Genomic DNA, 8,389 nt, shown 5'->3' with positions numbered 1-8,389 from the left:
CGATCCACGTGCGCATCGCAGCATCCATGAGGCCGGCGTGCAGTGGCACGTCCGCCCTTCGCACGTGCGCTGCCTTCGCGTGCGATGCTCTGGGCTCCCGCGAGCGGGAGGGCCGGGCGTGCGTGCTAACACATCCGTGTTGCAGGGCAGCAGCCCCAGCAGGTCATTTTGAGCAGGAAAATGTCGGTCCTGCTAGTCCCAACACAACAGATGTGAAAAATCTTCAGTGTGTTAAAAGCACAATTAAAGAAGATACAAATTTTTTGCATTATAAATTAAAGCGTCTCGTCCTTTCGGTCACGGGGCTGAGGCGTTAGAGGAGAAGCGGGTGCTGTCTGCTTGTTGCTTTGCTCACCCGCAATAGTCAGGTTTTGTGTTGGCTTTTAAAACTTCTCAGGAGGGAGCGTGTGGCAAGCACAGAAAACCCTATGGAACGGGGACGTGCCCTGGCAGACGGGGCGATGCGGGTGATGAAGATGCTGGCTGACACCGGACTGGCACAGGCTTTGCTTGTGAGCTTTTCACATGAAGTATACAGCATGCTGATCCTAATTTATGTTCATTTTTACAGGGATATAATGATCATTCTCACTTCCCAGAGACACAAAACAGTTTGGAAAACGTTGGTAACAGGTCGCTGACAAGCTGGATGCTTACAAGCCTGAGTCTGTCCTGTGCTCGTGTCCGATGTAGCTGCAAAGGTGTACATTCCCTGTGCAAATCATTAAGAAAAAGTGACACTTGCTGGCAGGCAGGTAGGAGTTTCAGTGGCCGGGAGACTAAAGCAGGAAACAAACATGGGCACCAGGGACCATAGACTGTGCTTGATGTTTTCCTGCCTGCGAACCAGTCACATAACACAATGGCGGGGATTTGGATTCATTTTTAATGAAATACTTTTTGCAACAATCCTACAGCAGCCCCAAATGGTGGCAGATAAGAGGACTGCCAGGTGGAAGATCTTCTCCTGCCTCAGCTGCTTCGCGGGCTCCTCCGCAAGGGAAGCCCCCAGTGACGGCCATGAGGTGCGGCGGCGGTGGGGAGGGGGCGCGGGCCGGCAGTAGCCGCGGGAGAGCCGTGTCGGTGCCGGCGTGTGGATGAGACTGACAAAGGGAGGAAGGGTGAGCGTGGGCTCGGTGGGGACCCCCTGACCCCATAAGCGCTGGCGGACAGGGCAGCCCGACGCCCCTCGCCCTCTGCCTGCTGCAGCCCTGTGCCCAGGCTGGCGCCCGCGGGGTCAGGGCAAAGCCTGAGAGGGTGCTTTTGGCGCTCGGCCTCAAAAAATAGCGCACCCCTACCCAGGGTTTGGCGGCCACCTCCTCCCGGGCGGCCATGCCGGGCCCTGCCCCACCGGCCTGGAGGGCGCTCGGAGCGGGGAAGCCGGCCTGCGCGGCTCTTCGTGGCCGCGTCTCCGGGCCAGGGGAGGGTCGGCCCTGTAGCCCACCAGCCACCTGTGTCACCGCGTGGCCCGTGGCGTGGCCGTGCTCCCGGCCTGCGCTGGCTCGCTCGGGCGCTGGACGCGTTTGGCTCAGGCCAGCCGCGCTGCGCGGTCCTGGCACGGCACGGGCCGCGGCGCTGCCAGCCGCACCGCGCGCGCCGGCGCTCGTGCCTCTTCACGGCAGCTGGATGCCAGGGACCGGTGCCTCGGCCTCCCTCCCGGCCCTGCGGCTGTCCGGGGGATTGCTGCCGAGCCCCCGCTGCCCCATCGCCTGGCGCAGAGGAGCTGCATGGAGGTATGTCACCAGAGCCCCTTTCACAGGGGGCTCCAGCCTGGGGGTCCCTGTGGTGATGCCAGCCAAGCACGGTGCCTGTGCTTTGCCGTCCCTGGCCAATGAAGCCAGCAGAGGAGCTGGACCCAGGCCAGAGTCTCCTCCTGACCTGAATTTCCAGCCAGTGTGGGACCTGCTGCCCAAAGCCTCCCTCCCTGGGCACTCGGAGACCCCCCAGGTGTTTCTGATCCACTGTGACCAAGTCCCATCCTCACTGGGGGGCATTTGCCAGGTCTCCTTGCAGTGAAAGTCACACTGCAGCATCGTCCCCTCATCCTCACATCCCACCAGCGCTGCTCCTGCCTTGCAAGCGGTGCAGTTGCCACAGGAGGTGCATCATGCATGTGATTTACTGAGGCTCCTCTCTGCTGCCATCGCTCCTCTGCTGAAGCCACCACAGGACTATGTAGGTGACAGTGTGCTGCTGCTCTGGGGGTGAATCCGCATCTCTGATGAGAGCTGCCTCTGCCCGTGTCCCACCTCCCCACAGCCCTGTGACACTGATCCTCCCGCAGAGCCTCTGCCGGCCCACTGCCACGCAGGATGCGTCGCCTGCACCCCCGCGGCCATGCTCCCCCCGCTTGCAGTGGGGCTGGCTCTGCTTTGGATTGGGAGCCCCGTGGGATGTTCCCCGCGTGGCTGCAGCGGCAGTGGTGGGAGAGCCCTGCAGACCCTGTCCTCCCCTGCCACGATGTGCCTTGCTGGGGCTCTGTCCTTAGTGCATGGGATGGGGCGCTGACAACTCTTCCCAGGCATGAGAGACCCTGGTGATAAGAGAAAGGTCATTCAGGGACCTCGACAGCATCGTCCTCAAATGGAAATGTCATTTTTTATCATTCAGTGCTGATAGAGCACTCAGAATAGAGGCAGCTGATGGCTGGAAGAGCTTCAGCTCGGACAGCCTTCAGCCTCTGCTCCCAGCCCTGTCCTGCACGCGATGGAGCCCCTCTGCTGCCCTCCCCCTCCTCAGTTGCTGTGAAACTGCTGCCCGCTGCCTTCCCCGCAGGAGCATTGGCTGTTAGCGAGGGGCTGTGTGCTCCCTGCCCGTGCTGCCTGTGCTGAGGGGGCCCGGGAGCGTGCGGCTGGGTGGGTGCCCGACTGCTGGGAGCCATGCGAGAGCTGCCCCTCGCCAGCCCTTCCACCTCCCCTGGACTCCAGCGGGGCCGGGGGGGGGCCCCGCCAGCCTTGGGAGCGAGGGGCCGGGTCTCAGCTGTCGTGCCACAATGCCACCTTTGCTGCCTGGACCTCCTGCCTCCCTGCCTGCGCGGGCAGCGGGCCCTGCTCTGGGCATGGAAATGCAGTCTCAGAGTGGAAGTTATCGTGTTACAGACTCACGCTGGAGTGCCACTTCCATCTCCATGAAAGCAAATGAAAGGGTTTTGATCCAAATTGCATTTCCTCTCGTAGTCTGGAGTATGATGGCACATTAAAGCTTGTAATATTCCACTGCTGCTCTTTTGCATGATTTTTTAATTAAAAAACTATGGAGTAAACAAACATTCTGCTCTGGAGTAGCCCTGCAGAGACCCATCGGTAGGCACATTTACATCCCTACACTTTTTCAAGAAAGTTTATATCTTAACAGCAAAAAAATATAATAATATCACCCACCCAAACAGTTAGTATTGGATAAAAGTTTGAAGTGAAAGGCAGCTGGCAACCTTCTCCAGCCCGTGAAATGATATTAACATTTTATTATTCTAAGGTGAGCTTTTTGAAACAGAATTTTAAATGTTACCCTGCTGTTCCAGAACACAAAAACCTTTAATTTTATGCAAATGAACAGCGAGGAGCTGAGCGCTTAATGTAAACGAACACTTTCTTTGTAGGAGAGGTTGGAAGAGAAAAAAAAAAAATTCCCAGGGATTCTTTAATTGCTGTCTGAAATTATGTAAATCCCACCGCTAGGCAGAACGCAATTATCCCGTGCCCCTCTCTGCCAGCATTGCTAATGTCTAACAAAATATCGGTGGGTGACATTTAGTCGAGGTAATGCAAATGAGAATTAATTTTTTTCCAAGACAAAGGGCAGCTAAAAGATCACCTCATTCATACGCGGAGGAGGGGGGGCAGAGCTAGAGGGCTCTGCCGGGGAGGCGGCGCCAGAGGGAGCCCAGGGCACCAAAAAGTTGGGCTTGTGGCACTCGGGGACAGCTGGGCCCAGGCCAGAGCCTCTAGGTGTTTCTTTATCTTTTTATTTTTTAAAGGAATGAAACCCGGGGAGGTGGGGGCAGGTTGCTTGTTTGTTTTCCTTTTTAATTCATGGTCATTCTGACATGGGGGCAGGGTGGGAAACGTGATTGAAACCCCCTAATGGCTCTGCCTGGTGTTGGGTAAAGGCGGCTTGTGATTTATCACCTACTTGTGCTGATAACTAGCAATAATTCTATTAAATATTCAGAGTGAGGCTTTTGCAACACAATTATCAAACAGGATTTGTTAGTGCAGAAATGCTTCATGAGCACAAAAAGGTGCTGCGGGTGCGAGAAAGGGGCCGCTTTGTAAAGGGCTTCCCTTGCCCCTGCTTCGACCGACGCTGGGGTTACCGCCACGCTTGGAAGGTGGGGGGACGGTTCCCATTTTTGTAGCATAAATCAGGGAAGTCATACGGGAATTTTCCTTCTTTTCTCTTTTTGTCTTCCTTTTCCTTTTCATACTTTTGCTTCTCGTGTTTCACAGCTACCTTTGCTTCCAAGGCCGCATCTCAGGGCTTGTGACTCTGCTTACCTTTTAAAAGAGAAAAGGAAACCCCAGTGGGAGCTGGTGCAAGGCAGGGGCAGGTCTGTGTGAAGAGTGATGAAGTATACGGATGCTCAGAAGGCTCTGGATCAGGGTAAGAAGTGCTCATGGAATTATCCTTTGAAATGCACACTCTCTGCAGGGAGGCCCCGGGGATCATCCTTGCTGGAGGAGACGGGCCGAGTTGCACCATCTGCTTGGGATTTAGGACGGGCAGAGCTGTGAAAATATGAATTAAAAATACAGAGTAGCAGGAAATAGTTTCCTCTTGCCCTGTCTTTTTGAAATTATACCAAGCAAGACTGGATGGCTGGTGCCACCTGCATGCCACCGCATTCCCTGTGACGGGGCTGGGCCGCTGACGGCCAGGACGGACCCCCGGGCCCCCAGACCTGCACCACGGGCTCTGCCGCCTGGCCCCCCGACCTGAGCACAGCTGCTCTGGCAAAGCTCAGACGCATCCCCGTTTTTTGTATTCACTTCTGGCCACATCAGCTCCCCAGGGTCTTGCTAAGGCTGCAGGAGAGGGGCCGATGCCCATGAGGAGCCCCCAGACCTGGCAGCCTCTCCTGGCCAAGTGTCACCAGCAGCCCGCGACTCACTCCACGGTCCCGCTCACGATCGTAGGTGCTCCAGTGCCAAAAGCGGAATGGATGTATCATGTTTCTCATTGCACTCCCTTCCTTTGAGCTGTTGAAGCTAGTGCATTGAGAAATGCATTCCCCTGACAGCCACGCCGTGACCACCAGCCTGCCCAGCCCCTCCCGAGCCGTGCTTGGCACCCACGGGGGCTGCACACCAGTGCAGTCCTGCCGTGCCGCTACCAGCTGGGGGGATGAAGGTGAGGTGGTGCAACTGCAGGCACAAACTGTCCCTCGCCTGCAGGACACTGCTGCTGTACAGACAGAGGCTGCTCTTGTCCTCCTAAAATTTATAATCTTTATAATCTAAGATTTAGACTCTTCAAAGCTTTATGCCTGTCTTTAACCTGTAGCACATGCATAGTCTCAATGGGATTTCTCATCTGCTAAGAGTTAAACACGTACATAAATCTCTGCAGGCTGGGGGCCTAAGGCATTCCCACGCACACATGCACACACATTCCTGCGCACACGCGTAATGGAACAACCGCCGTGCAAACTCACTCGCGGAGCCATCTGTGTCAGAGCAGGGAGGCACGCTGCATCCTTGACACTCGTGTCAACCTCCTGAGCATTTCTCAAGCATTTTGGATGCCGTGGGGGCGTGGAACTTCTGACACCATCTTCAGCAAATTCCGTCTCTGTGTCTGCGTCTCTGGGAAGCAGGAGGGGGATGTTACCAGGAGTAATTGTGCCAAAGGTGAGCGTGAGCAGGGAGCAGTCACGCACAGTCGCAGACAGCATTTGGGTCAGAGTGGGAACAGCTCAGGAAAGCACTGGCATGCCAGGTACTTGGCACGAAAAGGAAAGCATGCTGAAGGCTCGCTGTGCAGCCAGTCTTTCCCTCGCCTCCCTCCCCCTGGGCTGCTCGCTCGCAGACGTAGCCGGGGCAGTGTGCGCAGGACCAGGGTGGCTCTGCGCAGGTGCTCGGCTCCAGCCCAACTCGTCTGGGGCAGCCTCCTGTGCTCAAACGCTGTCGGGAAGGTTTCTTACCAGGTGCCATCACATCAGCTTCATTTTCACCAAGGCTCGTGGGGTGTTGCTGCAGCTATTTCTGTTTAGCAGCACAGTATTTGCAGGGGTCTGGTCTATGAGACACCACTGTATGAATGTCCAAGCTTTAATCTCCAGTAGTTTCTGCCATCAAATGACAAAAACAGAAGGAATACACTCCATGTTTAAAATCACCCCTGTGAAACCCTTTATTTTTGCCCTCATGTAATGTTGTTTTAAGTCAGGTGACATGACCTACAATGAAATTACTCTTTCCACTTCGTATCCGGTGTTTGCAATGTGAATGGATAAGGCCTCTTTAATTTGGGGTTAGAAAATCCAGGCACAGGCACCAGGTGAGAAGCGGCATTTCATAAATGTCTTGTGTTCCGCAGCATTCACTTTATTAAGGACGAAATTGCCATAGTTTCCCTAAAACGTCATCTGCCCACTGCGCAAAGTTATGGCCGTCAGAAACAGCCGCTCCGGAGGCAGCAGGCAGCAGGCGCACGCAATGGCGTGTCAGCCGGCAGCACGCTGCCGGGCCGGGCTTGCCCCCGCGCCGCGCCGCTGCCTGCGCCCGCAGTGGCTCGGGTCAACTGCTATTTGTCAAAGGCAGCCGTGGCCGTGGCCCCAGGCAAAGTGCTGATCACAGCGCAGCACCCTCTGAACTGACCCGGGCATTTAGCCTTTTCTGAGAAATATTTACAGAAAGGTCAGCAAATGCGTTGTGACAAGACGCTAGCACATCCCTAACCCACTCCTTTCTCACTCCCTACCTCGGCCCACGTGCCAGGCACAGAGCAAACCGGGACTGGAGGTCCCTCACGCCAGCGTTTCTTCCTCCACATGGCAGAAACGCCGCTACGAGACCCCGTGCGGGCGGGGGCGTGTTTCTCTCCGTAACCCCATCTGTTCCCAGAGAACGCTTTTGTGTCAGCCAAATTATTTTCTTCATGCCCCCACGACACGGGCTTGTGCTGCATGAAGAAACCCTTCTCGCCGTGCTCTGTGTGTCCTGCCGACAGCCTCCGCTGCCCTAGCCCCCATCCCCGCTTCACCACCACCTCTCAGGGTCAAAATTTGGGAGCTATGGTTGCAAAGGAATGAAGGGGACCTGTTACTGCAAAGCGCTGGCGAGGAGGAGGACGCTGCGGCGGGGTTACAGGCAGGATGGCTCCGTGCACTGCACCGTGGCAGCGCCAGCTGCCTTTTCCTGATGGCACCAGGTACCCTGGGCTCCGGAGCCAACTGCACTTCCCCATCCTATTGCCAATGATTTCTTCCATCAAACACGGTTTTGCTGCGCTCGCTCCGACTGTGTCCAGGCAACCTCAGCTACCGGGCACTTGCTGACCCGTCTGCTGGCTCCATCTTTGCTTCCCATCCCACAGTCCAGTGTTAGCTGCCCGTCCTGGCAGCAGCCAGTTACTGCCTGCGGCGAGGCAGACAGACAGACAGAGCAGCAGCAGGAACCAATCACTCTAAACAGATTTACCAGCTAGAAAGTTCCTTGCAAGAAAATAGAGCAGTGAGGGGCACATGGTCCTGAGGAAGAAACAGGCTTACCATCCCTGAGCCCTCCCTGCCCTGAAATGGCCCGGGTTTCTAAGCAGATCAGAGTAAAAACCTCCTGTAGCTGGGTAATTCTGCCTCTTTCCGATAAGCCGGTAACCCCATTAATAGAGAGTCTGGCATGGAGGGAGCTGTGCTGGGAAAGCGCTGCACCTCAACATACATAGCAGATTAAAAAGGACTTAATCACAGTGCAGCCACAAAGTGCACTACGCGGCATTATTCCTCTGAAATAAAATTTTATGTACAGCCTATCTGAGAGCAGCACAAAATAAATACTTTTAAAATCTATGATTACTGTAGGGTTGTTTTTTTTTTTATTTTATATTGGTGGCTGAGTTCTGCTCTTGCTCCAAAGGATTAGAGGGATAATTCCATTACAATTTAGTAACAAGATTAAAAGAGCCAGTTATCCATTTATGGGGGTCTATGGAAACGAGCAGTGGCTTCTGGAGGTCTCAGGCTCTGGGTAGGTGTATCACTCACATCACAGACACGTCCAAATTGGGTTAAGCCACAGGCAGGACATGCCCAAGGTGAAAAGGTCTGCAGGGCCACCTGTCCTGGCCTTACCGTGTTTGGGGGTTCACAGGGCGAAAGGACGCAGATGGGGAGACCTTCTAGCGTGAGGGGTCACAGACCAGAGGAGGAGGAGGGAAGGAAGAGCAAGGA

The 8,389-nt window shown here is 55.4% G+C and overlaps 1 long non-coding RNA gene across 1 annotated transcript; it reads right to left on the bottom strand.

Moving 5' to 3' along the window:
* Window positions 1-3,222: 3,222 nt before the first annotated feature.
* LOC135316207 (uncharacterized) lies at window positions 3,223-6,031 on the bottom strand. The gene is made up of 2 exons (XR_010375639.1): window positions 5,654-6,031; window positions 3,223-4,727 (listed from the first exon to the last, which is right to left on the bottom strand). It is a non-coding gene; the product is annotated as an uncharacterized LOC135316207 (long non-coding RNA).
* Between the last annotated feature and the right edge of the window lie 2,358 nt (window positions 6,032-8,389).

Source organism: Phalacrocorax carbo, chromosome 18 (genome assembly GCF_963921805.1).
Source record: "Phalacrocorax carbo chromosome 18, bPhaCar2.1, whole genome shotgun sequence".
In the NCBI taxonomy this organism is placed as follows: Eukaryota; Metazoa; Chordata; class Aves; order Suliformes; family Phalacrocoracidae; genus Phalacrocorax; species Phalacrocorax carbo.
This window is presented reverse-complemented; position numbering and strand designations above follow the sequence as displayed.